The sequence below is a fragment of the Rhinopithecus roxellana genome, chromosome 2, assembly GCF_007565055.1.
Source record: "Rhinopithecus roxellana isolate Shanxi Qingling chromosome 2, ASM756505v1, whole genome shotgun sequence".
In the NCBI taxonomy this organism is placed as follows: domain Eukaryota; kingdom Metazoa; phylum Chordata; class Mammalia; order Primates; family Cercopithecidae; genus Rhinopithecus; species Rhinopithecus roxellana.
Genome location: NC_044550.1, coordinates 180981896 through 181002565, shown reverse-complemented (window position 1 = coordinate 181002565; position 20670 = coordinate 180981896). Strand labels below are relative to the sequence as shown.

Sequence of the window (20670 nt, the reverse complement as noted above, 5' to 3'; positions counted from 1 at the left end):
CATGGCTGCGCTCAATGTGGCAGCCACCTGCCATATGTAGCTACTGGGCACCTGGAATGTGACTGGTTTGAAGCAAAATGTGCTGCAAACATAAAATACACCGTGAGTTTAGAAGAATTAGATGAGAAATATACTTTATTTCTAATTGTATATTGATCACATATTAAAACAATATTTTGAATACAATGGATTAAAAATTATTACCAACAATTTCACTCTAAAAATTATTTTTGACGTGGCTAATAAAAAACGGAAAATTCACAAATAGCTAACATTTTATATTTTAGAGGATTGCTTCCCTCTTAAAATCTCAGGCGTCCTACTCAAAAGACTAGCGGCCAGAAGGGTTATGAAATCTAAAATATTAAAATAATTGTCATTATATTGCTTCCATTTGTGAAAAAGTGTGTGCCTGTGCATGCATGTGTGTGTGCGAGTCCGTATCTACGTGTGCGCGCGTGTGTGTACGTCTGTGTGTCCGTGCGTGCATTTTATAAGTGGACATAACCTTACACACAACAAGGTTAAAAAGAGACCCCTGGGCTGCTTCAGGTCAAGCCCGGAGAGAAAGCCCTGCCTGAAAGTGCCTGAAGGCCCCAGCTTGTCACTCTTGCCTCATCAGGGGAGTGTGTGGTCGCGAATTCTGTTACTCAAGGCCCGAGGGCGGGGATTGGAGTATTATCCAATCAGAGTGTCGGAGTGAGAACTGCCCAATCAGGCGCGCAGCCAGAGAGGAGGCGGTGGCTTCCGGGAGCTGGCGCGGCCTTTCCTCTGGCTCCTGCCACGGCTTGGGTTAGGGCTTCAGCGGTCTGCGTCCTGGCTCCGGGAGGCATCGGGGATTCGGCCGCAGCCTCAGCTTCCCGTCGCTCTGTGACCTGCGGGTATTGGATGATTTGTAGCTAAGACTCCTGGATCCCCTGAAGTGGGGAAATGGTGAGTGTGCGGGACGGGGCGTCCCGAGGCTGGGGGGGCCTCATCGGCAGCGGCGGGAAATGGCAGCGGCGGGACCGAGTCTGCGAACGGAGTCCCCGCTGCCGCCGCTCAGCCCTCGGTCCTCAGTCCCCTCCGGTGAGGGTCCCGGGCTCTTGTCGGTCCCCGCACGGCGGCTCTGCCCAGCCTGCAGCCCTCCTCGTGCAGCTCTGCGCCGGCAGCCGCGCACCTTCCCCGGGCTGTGGGGTGAGGAGCTCACCGGGAAGACGCCGGCGCGGCGTACGCGGGCACCGCGTGGGAGGAGCTGTGGTCCGGGGTCCTGTCCCTTCTTTACCCTGTTCCGAATGAGATCGAGGCCCCGTCAAAACACAGAGTTCATGTGAGCAAACAGGACTCATTAATGGGACAGCGCCGGCCGCGGCCCGTGGTTTGGGGGCTGCCAGCGGGTCTTGAAGGAAAGGCTTGTGTGAGGAAGGGAAGCCGATCACCCGCCCGCCCCAACTTTCCCACCGGTCCCCTTGCCCTGAGCGCCGCCTCCGCGTGGCTGTTCCTGAGTGGCCTCTTTTAGAATAGGCTGGTGTCGTGTGCACAGCGCTTCGCTGAGTTCTGTGAGTGGTTCTGCCACATTATGGAACTTGAGGAGGGTGTGGGCGCCCCTAGTTTGTTGCAGGCGTTCAGAAATGAAGACGGGTGTCCAGAGGCAGGGACTGGCGTCTGCAGGGGGGCAGTTGCGGGAAGAGCGCTGAGCTCGTGGGGTCTGCGCTGACTCTGGATGGTGTCCTTAGTGAGTTGCTGGACAGCCCGTTGGGGTTGGAGCATTGACGGGTGTTGAGGAAACTCCGCAGGTTTTCTGTCAGAAGAAAGACATGGCCGAGCCTGGACTGGAGGGAGTCGCCTGGTGTCTGCGGGAGGCGCGACTGGATTTTGCACATGCGCGGTCCTGCTGGGCACTGTCCTGTTCTTCCAGGTCTCCTGGGGAGAGGGGACTGAGAACTAGGAGGAAAGGAGTTCTGAGAAACGTCCCTTCCCTGCACCCTGCTGCCAGCCCCCACCCAATGCTAACCCACTCTTGAGCACGCCCACCGGGTATTCGCATGGCCCCACTCCTCCCAGTACAGGGTTCCACCCTCAGGAATTGTGCCCATGGCAGCTTTGCGCCTAGCGTTTTCTGCTAGAAACACGCAGTGCCCAGAAGTCTCCTGGCTCATCTCAACCGCAGACACTGGATCTGTAGCAGGAACTTGCTTCCTTCACCCACCCAGCCTTCTGGACCGCCTGATCCTAATCTCTTCTGTCTTTATAGATACAGGAATCAAAGCGTAGCCCTACCTCAGCCTGTACCTGTAGTATAAACCAGTGCTTTAGTCAGTCCTGCCCTGCTCTCACCCATGGCTCTTGATAGCTTCTTTCTCTCTTCTGCTTTTTCCTTCCCCACAAATTCTCTACGGTGTGCCCAAGTCCATCCCTCAGGTGCCTATGAGAATTCAGACGTTAGTGAGTTCAAGACCAGGCCTTTAGGCCTGGATGTTGTAGGAGCAAACACAAATTGGAAGAGGCTTAATGCTTTCTCTTTAGAATGAGGGAAGAATTTTTGCTCTTCTCCCTTTTCTTAAAGCATTTAGTTTGAGAACTTTTATTTTTAAATATTTTCTCTGCTTCTTTGAAATATATGTAAGTCATTTTTTATCAGTTAAATAGGTCATTTGTCTTTTTTGGCTCCAAATTGTCTTCATCTGGGACCTGGAAACTATTGCTTTGAAACATAAATAGCAAGAATATACACCCTATTTCACAGTTTCTGTAGGAGGGTGGGAGGCTGCCTTCAGCAGGTACCTAGCCACATTGCAAATCTACATCCTGTCATGAAGATGTGGATGGTTTTTTTTTCTTTAATTATTAGAAAAAATTAGAAAACCCAGATGACCTCTCAAATTACAAGGTGAAATTATAATAAATTGTGTATAACAAATGGTGCTTTCAAGGCTTCTATTTGAGATCTAATTATGGTGACTTTCTGTGTTTGCATTCTCTTAGATTGCTTGTGATGCACATCACATTTTGGTTTAATTATACAACAAAACGTTTTCTTGCGGTTCTGTTATTGTGGAGACGTGTTTAGGATTGCAGATGTTTTAGCTTTTAGTTATATTTTCCACACACTGTCCAGAATTACCAGATGTTGTACACAAAATGTCCAGCAGTCTTCACTTGAGAAAACATTCTTTCTTAAGATTCCAGTCACAACCTAAAATTGTGCGGTAAAGTGTTTCCCAAATCTGCAAACAGAATGGTCTCTGTCTTGGGATCTACAGTCCTTTCTAGAGCAGTTAGACTAAATTTCTACAAAAATAACTTGTCAGGACAGTAATCAGTTATTTGACCTCCTTCAGTGCTCCTGGCATCTTCCATTCTGACTCTGATTTCAGAGATTTGGGGCCCATAAACCCAACCAGAATCATACATATGCATCGATTAAACCTGAGATATTCTGCTCCCTCCCACCTCCCCTTGCCCCAATGCCCACAAATGTGCATAGCTCACCAGCCCTCCAAGACCTAAATGTGCAGTTCTAGATTCTGAATTTATGTGCTGGAATTTGATAAAAGAACTTTTATCTGTGAAATATAAGTTTTTAAATTCATCAGACCCAGAGATATGTTAAAATGAGACCACACTCACATACTGTTCCCCTCCTTGAACTATTTGTCTTTTGAAATTGCTTGCTATTGCCGCTAGTGTCTGTAAATTAACCTAATAATGCCATGCTGGACACTATAACCCATACCCTATAGCTTAACTATATATATGACCAGTCACTAACCAATGTTACTTCTATAAACCTGTAAGAATTTCTGACACCTTTCTATCAGTCTGCTCTCTGGCTTCCTTTTTGCCTTTAAAAATATGCTTGTAACTGCTTCTAATTGGAGTGTATATTCAGGGCAACTTTATACTCCAGGATTGCAGTGTTCAAGCTTTGGCTCAAATAAACTCTGTACTTATGTTTACCCCAATTTTTTCTTTTAGCTCAAAATATTCTTTAGAATGTGTTGAAGGAGGCTTCATGAGAAGGTCTTTCCTCTGATTTTACTCTGCTTCCTGTAACTCAAGAATGCAGCGCACATTGATCTCACCTAGAATCTGCACATAAAAGCTGGCCTCTGCCTAAGATTCACAAGACAGGGCCAGACTGTGGGTTGAAGAGATACAGAAAAGTCACAGAAGGTGTTTTCTGCATCATGAGAGGTCAACATAGACATCTTAAGCCCCACTTTCAGAGTGGAGCCCTTTGAGTTTTCTGGATCTTGTCCGGTGACCTGCTACAGCTGTGTAAGAGGCTTCTGGTGTGAACACAATGCTATGGCAGAATCTGTAAATGTAAACAAGCACCTTAGCAGTGGGAAGTCAAGGCCACTAAATATCCAGAGCCATAATCCCAACTATGCCTCCCTGTGTTACTGGAGTAGAGTACTTTTGTCCTTCCCCTGCCTGAGTTAGCTGATCAGGGACAGGGGGTATCACATCCGGATCCAGGATCTGCAGCTCCATCAGGGCAGTTCCGTTTTCTGTCAGTCAGCCTGAGTCTCTCCTGCCTGGATCACTATGGGGGCATCAGCCCAGGGTCACTGGGGACACTCTCAGCAGCGTCAGTGAGTATTTGAGACATTTGAGGATGTCCTGTGGAGACTGGAGTCAGTGTTCCATATGGTTATTAGAAAAAGAGATGAAATAGTCATGGTCCCTACCATCAAGGAACTTGCATTCTAGAGCACGTGAATAAATGATTAAATTCAGCATCATGTATTCAGTACAAAGATGAAAACTGTACGGGAGACTTAAGCTTCATTTGGGTTACTTCCCTTTTATTTGGTGAGTTTTGATGCCACCACCTGCAGGACTGTTTATGGACAAAAGAGAAGTCATTATTTGTATTGTGTTTGCCTTGCTAAGAATAAATATTTAGCTTCAAATATAATTGGTCTGGAAAAACAAAAGGGTTTTGGTTAAATTCCTTGTTATTGTATGTTACAGATGGGGAAGTGGCAAAGTAGATAAAAATTACACAAACTCTGGGAATCAAATTTCTCTTGGACAGGCTTAGAAAAGACAAAACTGAAACTACTTAGTGGCCTAGAGAGCAGAAGCCTAGGGCCCATTTTTTGTCCCAACTCTGCCCAGATCCACCATCTACTGAACCTTGTCCAGGTCTGAGCCCACACTGCAATGCCTCACACAACTGCTTAGAGGAGATGAGAGTTTGGGGTAGCTATTCGTACTGCCTCTCCAGAGCTGATGCTCCCAACTTCCTGAAACCCAAAAGCAGATAAATGGGGAAAAGCAATGTACTTTGGGGCCTTAAATTATTTTATAAAAAATTAAAACCAGTATTTCTAGAGACATCCCATCCAGCAACCTGTTCTCCATCTTTGCAGTTTCAGTGGATTTTTCACAAGTCTCATAGTAACTACAAACACAAAATAAAAAATTCCTGAATTGTACTTAAAACTTTCTTCTATGTCTGTCCCATTTATCTACATTGAGCTATTATTCTATGTATCTTTTTAAAATCACTGATAGGAAAACAAGAAAAAACAGAAAATGCTGGGACCCTGCATTTAAATCCTGGGAAGTATGACACACTTTGTACCCACCTCCCAGGATGCTATGAGAATTAGCACACATAATATGAGCTTCCCAGCACAGTGCCCTGTGACATACTCCTGAGCACATAGTATATGCTCCATAAATATCGCATTAATGCATGTGGATGTGCTGTTTTTCAAATGCAGACTTACTCAGACATTGCAACCATCTCCAGCCTCTGTAACCTTTAAAGGGCTTGCAGAGAATGCCATCTTTCAGGATGATGATTGCTGGTCTTGTCTTCAGATGAAAAGTATTTGTGTTATGATAAGGGTGTTGGGGTAAGGGACTCTGCTGTGTCTGCTTTCTCTAGCTGAGTGGTACTGTAATGGGTCTAGTGGAAGGAGCATCAGCATTAATGGGAGACTGGCTGTGAACTAATTCGTGGACCCTTTTCAAACCTGCAGAATTGTGTTACTTACAGTGAGGCCTAGAATACCAAGTTTATATGCACATTGAAGCTTGAGAGGCAATGTTTAACTAAGTGAACCTCAGCCCAGTCTTCCAGTAGAATCACATGGCAGTTTGAAGAGAAACAGTCACCTGTTCCCTCCCCCACAGATCCCGTTAATTTTCTTGTGTGACATTAACAGCGAGGCCAGGGTCAAGCCTGAGGGCTTCCAGATACTTTAATGAAACGTGAGTTCACTTTTTGTTCCAGGAGGTCATAGGACCTGCTTTGCTTGGTTTTGGTAGGGACAGGTGAGTGTAGCCTATATTTCTACTGCAGCAACAAAAATTGCTGGCATGCCCTCCTTTGTCCTCAGAGTTGTAGAATACTTTAGATAACATTACTGTGTTAAAAGTCATTTTATCAGATAATTCCAGTCAGTCCCATAAGTCACAGCTAGTTCTCTTATTTCACTTATGGTCAAATTAAGAACTCTGTCACATGATAAATAGGTGTTTTCAGGAACTCTTAACATTCAGGGATGTGGCCATAGAATTCTCCCCTGAAGAGTGGAAATGCCTGGATCCTGCCCAGCAGAATTTATATAGAGATGTGATGTTGGAGAACTACAGAAACCTGGTCTCCCTGGGTGAGGATAACTTTTAATACGTAATTCCTAATACTTTCTCAGAGTTTCATTTTCTTTCTTTGTAGAATGTCTCTTGGGAGCTTCTGCTTTGCATTAACTAATTTTCAGTTCCTTTCTACAAGAAAAAAATTGGGAATTTACTGGTGTAAAAAAAAAAATCTTTAGGATGTTTCATCATTGCATAAACCTCTTTTCTTGAGCTAATTTGTGTTCTTCACTCTAGGATAGTAGTAATTCTAGAAATTCAGTGATGTAAAATACTGTTTTCCACATCTTAAAATCCAATTTGCACCACTTATTTTTGATTCAGTAGTACTGGGTAGTGGAACTTAGAACCCACAGATTTAAAATACTTAAGTATTCTAAAGATTCTGTCAGGAAACAATTTTTGGATTAAATTTCTTTATTCTACTTAGCATAGTAATAGATTGGTCATTGGAGTATCCCCAGCAATAGTCATGTTAATTTTTTTTTTTTTAATAGAACAGGTTTTGTGATCTCCAACCCAGACCTGGTCACCTGTCTGGAGCAAATAAAAGAGCCCTACAGTTTGAAGATACATGAGACAGCAGCCAAACCCCCAGGTAGGTGAGAGTGAATGAAGGAGAGGACACAGGCAAGGAGGCCAAAGGTCAGGAAGGAAGCCAGGCCTTCAAATGTAGTTTGGGAAACTCTGTGCCAATGAAAATAATTTCTGAGAAGGCTACCTTTTTTCTCTTATTCACAAATAGAGTCATCTTCTGTCCCATGCTCTTAAATCTAAGAATTTCCTTTTTTTCTTCAGTGATCTCCCTTCAAGTTTACAGGGAGAGCCAGTGTCCACTTTATCGCTTATAAGGGGCTGCATGATCTGACTGCTGTTCCATTGCTTTTAGAGACATAGGAGTATTTGTATTATTGAGGACCTCTATGTTAAAGTCTTTTTTCAAGTATTATTTTTGCATCAGGCCTAAAATATGTAAGGTGAGTAGTGGACATAATGGGATTTGATTTAGAAATCCCAGGAACACGAAGGACAGATGTTGCATCTTTTCCGCTTAGTGATTTTTAATCCTGTAGAAGTTGCAAATGTAATTCTACAAAAACTCTTACTCAGAAGTTTATCAGAACAATAAGCATTTTTCCAAACATGAAAAAAATGTTATTTTACTTCAAAATGTTATTTAGTATAAGCTGAAATTTGTGATTTAAACTCTATATATTCAAATTTTCAAATTATAATATAGTTTAAAGCACAGGTTTTCAAACTCTTGGCTTCCCTGGGCCACTTTGGAAGAAGATTTGTCTTGGGCCACAGTTAAAATTATGAAATACACTAACAATAATGATAGCTGATGAGCTAAGAAACAAGAAATAGATTTGTGAATAATTTTTGTGATACTGCAAAAAGTCCTCAACTCAAAGGATTGGATACCATTGGTTTAAAGTATCTACTCACCTTCTAGATTTCTTTCTTTTTTTTTTTTAAGACGGAGTCTTGCTCTGTCACCAAGGCTGGAGTGCAGTGACATGACCTCAGCTCAGTGCAACCTCCTCTGCCCTGCAACCTCCACCTCCTGGGTTCAAACGATTCTTCTGCCTCAGTCTCCCGAGTAACTGGGATTACGGGTGCCTGCCACGGGGTTTCACCATGTTGGCCAGGCTGGTTTTTAACTCCTGACCTCAAGTGATCCACCCACCTCGGCCTTCCAAAGTGCTAGAATTACAGGCGTGAGCCACCACGCCCGGCCCAACTTCTAGATTTCTTAAATGCACTATGTCATCAACCAGCTTAGAACATTCCTAAGTGTATGTTAAGCTCTCATTTGTTACCTTATTTCTTAATAAACTATTATCTTATAATTTTGTGTTATTTAGTAGGAAGCCTCCTGGGATTCTGTCATTGAACTATAATCCATCTATGTGTAGAACTCTGTGTCACACACATACACATACCTATGTAAGTCATATATGTGTATAGGAAATTCTCACTTAACATTGTTGATAGGTTCTTGGAAACTAAGTAAAGCAACATATTGTTTAAGAAAACTAATTTTACCAGAATTTAATTGATAAAAACAAGTTATGTTTAAATGGCATATAGCAACATTGTTTCATTTAAAGATGCAGTTTTCAAGAACCTATTTTGAACACTAAATGAGGACTTAGATACATCTGGGTTTGTGTGATATGGATTTTTCTGATAAAATTGTATAACTATGTATTTAATTTGTACAATGTAATGATTCGATATGCATATACATTTTGAAACAAAATATTGTCAAGTTGATGAACACATCTATTACCTCACATAGATAACCATTTTTTTGGTCTTAAGAATACTTAAGGTCTGCTGTTGTAGCAAATTATAACCATACATTACAGTATTACTGTAAAGACAATGGTGTTTTGCTAATCTAATGCTAATATACATTAGCTTTCTTAGAGTTACTCAACTTATAACTAAAAATTTGTACTCTTTAAACAGCATCTCCTCATATTCCCACCCTCAGGCACTAACAACCACCACTCTATTCTCTGTTCCTGTGAGTTTACATGTTTAGATTCCCCCCCATCTAACTGAGAACATGCAGTTTCCTTGTGTTTGGCTTATTTCACTTAGCGTAATGTCTTCAAGGTCTATCAATGTTGTAAATGGCTAGATTTCGTTCTCTTTTATGGCTGAATAGTATTCTACTGTGTGTGTATATATAAATGTTTTTGACTATTTTAAACAAAACTAAAATGAACATGGGGCTGAAGATATTTCTTTGAGGTACTAATTTTATTTCGTTTGGTCGTATCCCCAGAGGTGGTATTCATACTTCCATTTTTATTTTTTACTGATATTTATGATGACTTTATCAATTTATATCTCACTAACAGCATAAGGATTTCCCTTGTATGTATGTCTTCTTTGTGGGAAAAAACAACTAACCTTTTGCCTATTTTTGAATAGGTTATCATCATTATTGTTTTGCTTTGAATTGCAGAAGTTTCTTACACATTTTGGGTATTAACTATCAGATATATGGCTTGCAAATGTTTTTCTATTTTGTAGGATTTTTTAAAATGTCATTTTTTTCCTTCACTGTACAGAAGCTGTTCACTTTGATGCAGTCCCACTCTTTTGTATTTTCTTCTGTTGCTGTGCTTTTGATGACATACCAAATTACCAAGACCAGTATCAACAAGGTTTTTCCATATGTTTTATTCAGGAGTTCTAAGCTTTTATGTCTTGCATTTAAGTCTTTTATTTTGAGTTAATATTGGGGTGTGGTATAAGAAAATTTTATTTATGGTATAATCTAATTTTTTTCTTTTGCTTGTGGATATCTAATTTTTTTGGTACCATGTATTGACAAGACTGTACTTTCTGCGTTGTATATTTTTGGTGGCCTTGTCAAAGGTTAGTTGACCTTGTATGCATGGATGTGTTTCTGGGCTCCCTGTTGTGTTGCATTGGTGTTTGTATCTGTTTCTATGCACATACCATACTCTTGTGATTACTGTGACCTTTAAGTAAAGTTTGAAATTAGAAAGTATGATGCCCTCAGCTTTGTTCTTTCTCAAGGTTGCTCAGGGTATTTTAAGTTATTTAAGATTACACTTACATTTTACAGTTGTGTTTTCTATTACTGTGAAAAATGCCGCTAAAATTTTGATAGGGATCACATTGAATCTACAGGTCACTTCCTTGACAATATTAGTTATCCTAATGGAATATGTTTTCATTTATTTGTACCTACTTCAATTTCTGTCATCAATATCTTAGCTGTATTAGTGTATACATTTTTATCTCATCCTTTACTTTTTAAATTTATTTTATGTATGTACTTATTTTTTGAGACGGAGTCTCGCTGTGTCACCCAGGCTGGAGTGCAGTGGCGTTAGCTCACTGCAACCCCTGCCTCTCAGGTTCAAGGGATTCTCCTGCCTCAGCCTCTCGAGTAGCTGGGATTACAGGCACGTGCCATCATGCCTGGCTAATTTTTTTGTATTTTTAGTGGAGATGGGGTTTTGCCATGCTGGCCAGGCTGGTCTGGAACTCCTGGTCTCAAGTGTTCTCCCCACCTCAGCATCCCAATGTGCTGGGATTACAGGTGTGAGCCACTGTGCTCGGCCACTTTACATTTATTTTGATTAAGTTCCTTATTTTTGTACTATTGCAATTGGAAACTTTTTCTTTTTTTTGGAAAGTTTGTTGTTACTATATGGAAATGCGACAGATATTTGTTTGTAGGGTCAGGTGCGGTGCTTCATTTCTGTAATCCCTGCACACTTTCAGAGGTTAGAGGCCAAGGAAGGTGGATCACTTGAGCACAGGAGTTTGAGATAAGCCCGGGCAACAGAGTGAGACCGTATCTCAAACAAACAAAAAAAACCCCACAAGTATTTTTATGTTGATTATGTATCCTGATACCTTAATGAATGCATTTATTAGTTCAGTTTTTGTTGTTTTACTCTAGGGTTTTGTATATATGCATGATCATATTATCTACAAACAGTAACATTTTTACTTTTGTTCCAAGCTGGAAAGCTTTGTTATTTTCCTCGTCTAATTGTTCTGATACAAACTTTCAGTAATATGTTAAGGTACAAGCTGTGGCCCTGGAGGCATGCTTGCAGATCTTGGCCTCAGCTTTCGTCCCTGAAACAGCCCCATGTCTGTACATTTGAAGGATCTAACAACTCTTACAGTTTCTATAAACTATCTTTGGCAAGTAAAGATCTCCTTTTATTGGGTCCCCAGGCTGATGAGATTACCTCTGGGGTTGCTAAGAAGAAAGGTCGTAGCTGGGTCACAAGGGTGCTGCTGAGTCTGTTGTTTGAATGGCATATAGCAGCATTGTTTCATTTAAAGATGCAGTTTTCAAGAACCTATTTTGAACCTTAAGTGAGGACCTACCATACATCTGTTTTGAGTGATATGGGGTCTGCCTTTGATGGTTGTATTACCAGAGATTTGGACAGTCATGGATTCTTTCTGGGCCATGGAAAGATTAAATATCCTTGAGGACATTAATCTATATGGCAGGCAGTAGAGTAGGGTTTTGAAGTTTGTCTGCATATGATGGGCGAAATGCCATGTGTATGAATGGGATTGGCTTCTACTAACTCCCTGGGAACAGTTTTCACAAGTCTCTGTGTGGGTCTGAGTGTGTACAACTGGCCATGGACTGTGGCTGTGAGCGCTAGAACTGAGTCACAGGGCTGTTCCAGGGACCACAGCTGAGGCCAAGATCTGCAGGCCTGCCTCCAGGGCCATGACTGGGTGTGTTTCCCTGCAGGTCTCTTGACAGGAAGGACCACTTTTGGATTATAACTGAAGGATTTTGAAAGAGGTTGCAGAACTGCTTCATAATCTTCAGTAAGACCAAGCTCGGTGCCCCATTTCCTTGTCTGTAGCCATGTCTGTGGGCCCTTGAGTTGGCCACCTGGGTGAGGGCCTGCTTTTCCCAAATAACTCTTTTTGATCTTTGGCACCACTGAGGTTTCACAACCCTAACCATAGGCAAGCACCTTTCTACTTCCGTTTTCCAGGAATTTACTATTTAAAATATCTTGTATATGTGGAATCATACACTGTCACTTTGTTGGTGTCTTATTTCACTTAAAATAATGGCTTTAAGATTTATCCTTATTGTAGCATCTGACGAGATATTTTCATTTGAGGCTAAAGAATATTTCATTGTATGTATAAACTACATCTTTTTAAATCATTCATCTATTGAAGGCGTTTGAGTTTCTTCACTTTTTGGCTTTTGTAAATGATATGGTATGGATCTGTGTCCCCATTCAAATCTCATGTCAAATTGCATTCCCTAGTGTTGGAGGTGGGCCTGGTGGGAGGTGATTGGATCATAGGGTTGGCTTCTCATGAGTAGTTTAGCACCAGCCCCTTTGGTACTGTCTTTGCCATAGTGAGTGACTTCTCCTGAGATCTCGTTTTTCAAAAGCATGTGGCACCTTCCCTCTTGTGCTCTCTTGCTCCTGTTCCCACCATGTGAGATGACTCACTGTCCCTTTTCTTTCTGCCATGACTGGAAACTTTTCAAGGCCTCCCCTAAAGCAGAAGCTGCTATGCTTGCTGTACAGCCTGCAGAACCGTAAGCCAATTAAACCTCTTTTTAAAAATAAATTACTAAGTCTCAGGAATTTTTTTATAGCAGTGCAAGAATAAAACAGTGAATATTACTGCAGTAGACATGGATGTGCAAATACTTCTTTCAGGTATACATTGCATACTTTAAATAGATGCTCAGAAGTGGAATAACTGGGTCATACAGTAACTTGATTTTTAATTTTTGGAGGAACCTCTTTATATTTTTCATGTGGCTGCATCATGTTTTTTCCACCAACAGTGTACAAGGGTTTCAATTTCTCTACATTGTTGACAATATATATTATTTTTTGTTTGCTTGATATTGGCCATCCTAATTAATGCACAGTAATATCTCATTGTGATTTTTGTTTACATTTTTCTAAAGATTAGAACTGTTTTTCAATAATTGTGTATTTCCTCTTTGGAGAAACATTTTCATCTCCTATTAGTCATGTAACTTTTTGTTTTTTGTTTTCTGGAGTTGTTCTGGATGTTATCTTCTGTCAAACATATATATATATATATTTTGGCTTTTCTGCTGCTTAGGTGGGGACTCTTACTACATATTTAATGTGGAGAGATAAATTTAATGTAGTCCCACGTTTCTGTGCTTTTAAATTTTTTGCTCATGTATTTGATGTTACATGCAAGAAAACATTGCTGAGATCAATGTCATAATCTTTCTTCCTATATTTAACTCATTCAAGACAGTTTTTGTATATGGTTCACGGGAAGGATCCAACCTCGGTATTTTCATATGGATATAGAGTTTTCCAACACGATTTATTGAAGAGACTGTCTTTTTCTTATTGTGTGGTTATTGCAACCTTGTTGAAGATCATTTGAACATGTACACAATGGTTTGTTTTTGAGTTCTGGGCTCTGTTCCATCATCTATTTGTCTTCTTGCAAGTACCATGCTGTTTTTATTTATTTAGCTTTGTTATCTGTTCTAAAAATAGGAAACATTGTGCCTGTAACTTTGTTCTTGTTTTCTAAGAATGTTTGGGCTATCAGTGGTCCTTTGAAATTCCATGTAAAAGTAAGAATTGTAAAAAATACTTCTTCACAAAGTATCATTTTTGTTTTCATTAGGATTACATTGAATTTGAATATCACTGTGTAGTGTGGTCATTTAACAATATTAAATCAACTGACACAAATAAAAATATGTTCAAGAGTGTGTTAAGTTTCACATATTTTTGAATTTGGCAATTTTGCTTCTGCTTTTGATTTCTAGTTTTATTACAGCTGGTATGAAAGGATGTGTTGTGTAATTCAGTGTTTTATAATAAGAACGAGGCTCAATACTTTGATGACCAAACAACCTATCTGTACAACAGACCTCCATGACAGAAGTTTACCTGTATAAGAAACCTGCACATCATATACTCTGATCTTAAAATAAAGTTAAAAAAAAAAAGTTGTTTTGCATTCTAACAGGTTGTCCATGAAACAACAGCTACTCATTTTCTTCTCCACTTAACCCCGACACACTTTAGTCTTCTTTCTGTTTCTATGAGTTTAACTACTTTAGGTATCTTACATAAGTGGAATTATATTGTTACTGTCCTTTTGTGCCTGTGCTTCTTCCACATAAATAAAGCCTTAAAAATGTATCCTTATTGTGGATTTAGCAAAATTTTCTGCTTTAAAGAAGCTGAATAATATTTAATTATTTATATATTTGAAATTGTCTTTATTCATTTATTTAAGAAAAGTTGGTTCTTTTCACTTACTTGCTTTTGTAGATAATGCTACTGTGAATATGGATGTGTAAATTACTCTTCATTTGATAATATATGCAAGGGATTATTTGTGTGCTCTGTTTCACTGGTATTTTAAAATTGAATTATAAAGTATTTCAGTTACTATAACTTTATAATAGGTTTTTAGAATCAGGATGTATGGTGCTTCTGATGTTTCTCTTTTTGACAGTTGTTCAGCACTTCTGGTCTCTTTAGTGCTGATATGATTTTAGGATTGCTTCCTTTTTTTTTTTTTTTTTTTTTTTTTTTTTGAGATGGAGTCTCACGCTGTCGCCCAGGCCAGAGTGTCGTGGCGCAATCTCAGCTCATTACAAGCTCCGCCTCCCGGGTTCACGCCATTCTCCTACCTCAGCCTCCTGAGTAGCTGGGACTACAGGTACCTGCCACTGCACCCTGCTAGTTTTTTGTATTTTTAGTAGAGATGGGGTTTCACAGTGTTCGCCAGGATGGTCTCAATCTCCTGACCTCATGATCTGCCCGACTCAGCCTCCCAGAGTGCTGAGATTACAGGCGTGAGCACTGCGACCGACCAGGATTGCTTATTATGTTAATGCAAAATATACATAGCTGTCATCCGAAGTATACCACCATTTCCTTCAGCACTCTACATCAGGGAAACAAAATTCCTCTTTGGACGGTCCCTCAAAAGACAGGAATGTAGACATACATTCCACATTTCTCTTTCTCTCCTGAGGAAGAAGCGTAGAGTTGGCAGTGTCTCCTGGGTTACACCATGCTGTATTGGGAGGAGGTCAGGCTGTGCTGGGCATATGTAATAAAATTTTTCTTCTCTTCTACATGTTTTTGGCATTGTGCTCAACTGAAGTAGTACAAATTCTTAACTATGTTCAGGAATTCTCACAAAGGCAGTGTGATCAGCGTAGTGTTAAGTTCATATGTCTATGAAGAAATGAGGACCAGTGGTGTTTGTTTTTACGCTTTTCATTTTAAATTTATATTTTATTTATTATTATAATTTTTGTGAGTACATAGTGCCTATATGTGTCTATGGGTTACGTGAGTTATTTTGATGAAGGCATGAAATGCATAAAAATCATGTCAGCATAAATGGTTATTCATTGCCTCAAGTATTCTTTGTTTTACGAACAATATAATAACATTCTTTTAGTTACTTAAAAATGTACAATTTAATTGCTTTTGAGTATAGTCACTCTGTTGTACTAGCAACTATTAAATCTTACCCTTTCTAATTATTTTTGTATCCATTAACCTTCCCCACTTCCCCCTAACCCCTCACTATACTTTCCAGCCTCTGGTAACAATCCTTCTGCTCTCTATCTCCGTGAATTAAATCAATTTAGTTTTTAGCTCCAGCAAATTTGTGAGAACATGCAGAGTTTGCCATCAGGTGCCTGGCTTATTTCTCTTAACATAATGACCTCTAGTTCTATCCATGTTGTTGCAAATGACAGTATCTTATTCTTTTTTATGACTGAAAAGTACTCCGTTGTGTATTTGTGCCACATTTGCTTTATCCATTCATCTGTTGATAGACACTTAGATTGCTTCTAAATCTTGGCTAGTGTGAGCACTGCTGCAGTAAAATGGAGGTGCAAATATCTCTTTGATGTCCTGATTTATGTACATACCTAGGAATGGGATTATTGGATAATATAGTAGCTCTATTTTTTGTTTTTTGAGGAATCTCTAAGCTGTCCTGCATAGTGGTTGGACTAATTTACATTCACATCAAGAGAACAGTAGAGTTTTTTCCTCCACATCCTCACCGGCATTTGTTATTGCCTGACTTTTGGATAAGAGCCATTGTAACTGGGGCGAGATATCTCATTGTTGTTTTGATTTGCATTTCTCTGATGATAATGATGTTGAGCACCTCGTCATATACCTTTTTGTTATTTGTATGCCCTCTTTTGAGAAATGTCTATAAACATTGTTTTGTACATTCATAATCAGATTATTTGATCTTATCCTATAGAGCTGTTCTGGTTATTCCTTTTTCGATGGGCAGTTTGCAAATATTTTCTCTCATTTCGTGTGTCCTCTCTTTGTTTATTGTTTCATTTGCTGTTTAGAAGCTCTTTATGGTGATTGTTTTGTTTGCTGTTTAGAAGCTCTTTAACTTCTATTTGTTCCATTTGTTCAGTTTTGCATTGGCTCCCTGTGCTTGTGGGGGTATTATTCAAGACATTTTTGCCCAGTTTAATTTCCTGGAGAGTTTCACCAATGTTTTCTTGTAGTAGTTTCATAGTTTGATGCGGGGACCTGCCCACAGACCCTGACCCAAACGACGGATGAATAAAGTACACTGATACACAGACACTCTGTTTTGCCAGTCCGGCTGATGTCCGGGCCGCTTACAGACTCCCCGGGGAGTTCTGTAAACAGTTTTGACTGTGGCCCTGACCAGCTAGTGAGACTCACGTTTGTTTAGTAAAGATTAATTGACAAAGGCTGGAGTCAACACTACTAGAGAGTAATTATCGTCGTGGACTTCCCAAGTAGAAAGCAATTAAGCACCCGCGGTAGAAAACTATCTTTAATATTTTTCCCACCAGCTTGATTGAATCCCTACAGTTCAAGGTCTTAGATTTAAGTCTCTAATCCATTTTGATTTAGTTTTTTATATGGCCAGAGATAGGGGTCTAGTTTCGTTCTTCTGAATATGAATATTGAGTTTTTATAGCACTTTCCCTGATAAACACCTTTTTTTCTTTTCTTTTTTTTTTTTTTTTTTAAAGACAGAAACTTGCTCTATCACCTAGGCTGGAGTTCAGTGGCACAGTCTTGGCTCACTGCAACCTCTGCCTCCCGGGTTCAAGCAATTCTCCCACCTTAGCCTCTGGAGTCACTGGGACTACAGGCGTGCGCCCCCACATCCGACTAATTTTTGTATTTTTAGTAGAGACAGGATTTCATCATGTTGGCCACTCTGGTCTCAAACTCCTGATTCAGGAGTTTGAGAAAGTGATCCACCTGTCTCAGCCTTTCAGAGTTCTGGCATTAGGCATGAGTCAGCATGCTAAGCCCCCAATAAATATTCTTGACACCTTTATCAAAAATAAGTTTGCTGTAGAGGTATGGATTTATATCTGTGTTCTGTCTACTGTTTTACTGATCGGCCCCATGCTGTTCTAATTACTGTAGCTCTGTAGTATCATTTATAGTTAAATAGTATGATTCCTCCAGTTTCTTTCTCTTACAGAGACTTTGGCTATTCTGAGTCTTTTGTGGTTCTGTCTACATTGTAGAATTGTTTTTCCTATTTCTGTGAAGAATGTCATTGATCTTTTGACAGGGATTGCATTAAATCTGTAGATTGCTTCAGGCAGTATCGATATTTAGAAAGTATTGATTCTTTTTATTCATGAACATAAAATATTTTTCCTTTTTTGTCTTTTTAAATTTCTTGCATTAGTATTTCATAGTATTCATTGTAGAGACCTTTCACTTCTTTGCTTAAGTTAATTCCTAGATACTTGATTTTAATTTGTAGCTATTGTAAATGGGATTACTCCCTTGATTTCTTTTTCACATCGTTTGCTGTTGGCATGTGGAAACACTACTAATTTTTAAATCCTATATTTTGACTAAATTTATTAGTTCTAATAGTGTTCTAGTTAGGTTTTTTCAAATATAAAACTATATCATCTGCAAACAAAGATATAATTTGACTTCTTTCTTTCAATTTGGATGCCCTTTATTTTTTTGTTCTCTTGTCAAATTGCTCTGACTGGCACTTCCAGTACTATGTGGAATAACAGTGGTGCAAACATGCATCTTTTTTCAGGTGCAGACACCTTATCAGAATGTGCTTGGGTTTAGGTTCCCAACTTTAGAAGGTAATTCGTCCTCATCCATCCTATTGTCTTTTCCTGGTCCTAGGTTTCAGAACTGTCTGGAAAGACCACAGATGCCTACAGTGGCCATGTCTCTTGGAATGTCTAGGGAATAACAGCTACTACATCATCTCCTCATGGTGGACAGCCTGAGGTTTAGGGTGGAGCCTCAGGGGAGCAGCTGAGTGCCCTGATGCTAAGAGCACGCATCTTGTTTACTTTTCATCCAAAAAACCAAATCCCTGTGGCATTAAGATTTTATTTCTCCAAATCCAGTTTCCATGTTTTAGAGACACATTGCTGGTCAGCCAATGGAATGCTGATATTGATGGGAAAGGCAGAAATAATTCCTACCATCTGGATTTTTTTCGGAATAGTGAAGGGAGAAAAAGTATCCCCAACAACATTGAATGTTCATTCTAGCAAGGTGATACAAGGACCTGCAAAACAAAAAATGTACTCCAGGCACACAGGCACACCGTGCAGAGGCCCTTGGGAGGGTGGTCATTGAGTATTTCAATGAGCCGGATGGGGGTGGGAGGATCTATATCATAGGATGGCCTAACTTGCCATTTGAGTCAGACATACCATTCCAGCCAGTACTGCCACTCCCTGGGTTTGTCATCTTGAAAACATTATTTACTTATTTCAGCTTTCATTTTTATTAACTGCACACTGCATTCTATTGGTAGAGCTTGAAAAATAGGAAAATGTTGTCAAAGAGGCATAAGAATACGAATTTTTAAAAAATATAGTGATATATTTTATTTGTCAAAAATTCTTACTTTCATTTTTTTCCCTGACCATGGATAGTAAGTTTCTGAAATCTGTACATTTTGGGAGTTATTTCACACAGAATGTCAGGGCTTAGTTATAAAAATATTACTGGGTGAAAGGAAGTAGGAAAAATTTCTCTTCTTTTATGGCTGCAGAAAAGTGAATACATTTCCACAAGAAATTGTGGTGGATAAATTGGTGATTTATAGAGATTTGCCAAAACATCAGTTTCTTTTTTCTGCATGGTGGAGAACTTGTGACAGTGGATAAGTCTACTCTGTATCCTGTTACCTGCATGTTTGAGTTTAATGTTAAATTCTATGGACTAGGACTTGACATTCCTGGACGTGCTCATAAATGATTGCTTAATTATTTGTTACTATGGAAATAACACCTAAATGACATGTTTGCTGTCTGAAATTGATATTTTGCCTTTTCTTGTTGAAGTATGAAATGTAAGTGCCTTCCAATTTCCATTTCTTCTGTGAACATCAGCACTGAGTGTGAGGAATTCTGCTGGATTCTTCAAACACTGAGTTCCTTTTGTAGAAAAGGAAGGGGATAACCTTAACTGGGAATCAGACCTAAGCCCGTTAACTGCAGGGTAAGGCCAATCTTGACACTGTCGAAGGAGGTAATCAATAGCCCAGTTGTTACTTACTGGGGAACCTTTCCTGCAGGTGTTCCAGCCTGGCTCAAATTAGACGTGGAAGGAGCCTTTATACTGAGAAGCTGCATAACCCTAGAAAGCTGAGGATCCATAGGCAGATGCAGTGAGAGTTGGGATGGGAGGTTGTTTGTGATGTCCTCTGAGAGGGTGTAATTGTTATTGTCTTGGGGCTCTTCCTAGATACTGTCAAATAAATTTCAATGAGGTAAGAAGTGACTTTATTCTAAGGAATATTGCATTGGGGAAAGCACCAAGCATAAGACGTGCAAGCATCTCCAAAATGAGGCAGAAAAGGGCTATTTGTCATGTGGAGGAGCAAACAAGATTAGAAAGGTGTGAGGGAGAGGGCAGAATGGAGAATGGCAAAATCAGATTCAGGATTGGAGAATGTTTCACGCTGACATCAACCTGTTCTTGGGAGGGGCATGAAGAGGGGTTGTATGCTATCTCAGACTGAAAGTGGAGCAGAGTCCAGGGGCCTGGGTAAAGGAGAGAAACTTAAGTAAAGTTTGGTTAACAAGTATTCTGTTGCGAACACTGAAGACAAAATTATTTATGAGGGAAAAGTGAGAATTTAGAGTCTGTGAATTTGAGATACCTAAAGAGGGAACGTCATGAAAGTCAATGAAAAGGTTATTTATTAGCAGTAAGCTTTTTTTTATAGGGCACAAAGGATTGGAGAGACCATAGTTAAAACTACCAAGATTCACTAACCCACCTCCTCTTTTCCCTCACTTTCTTTTGTCCTATATATTTTTTCCCTTTGTCTTTTACTGAATTGCATCCAACATTAATAATCTGGTAAAAATAGGTAAAGTGTTTTTGTTAAGTTCTGTGAGTGGTTTTATCAAATCCTTTAATTGAGGGAGGGAGTTATGGAAGCCCAGGATTTATAGGCGGTTGCTCTGAAGTATAGATGGGTCCCTGGGGCTTGTAA

The 20670-nt window shown here is 39.9% G+C and overlaps 1 pseudogene across 1 annotated transcript in view; it reads left to right on the top strand.

Annotated features, from left to right (window-relative positions):
- Positions 1-760: 760 nt before the first annotated feature.
- LOC115895251 overlaps positions 761-20670 on the top strand; it is a 33875-nt pseudogene continuing 13965 nt past the window's right edge. The window contains exons 1-3 of the transcript XR_004055459.1: positions 761-933; positions 6488-6614; positions 7103-7198. The product of XR_004055459.1 is annotated as a zinc finger protein 595-like (transcript). The remainder of the gene's footprint in view (positions 934-6487; positions 6615-7102; positions 7199-20670) is intronic.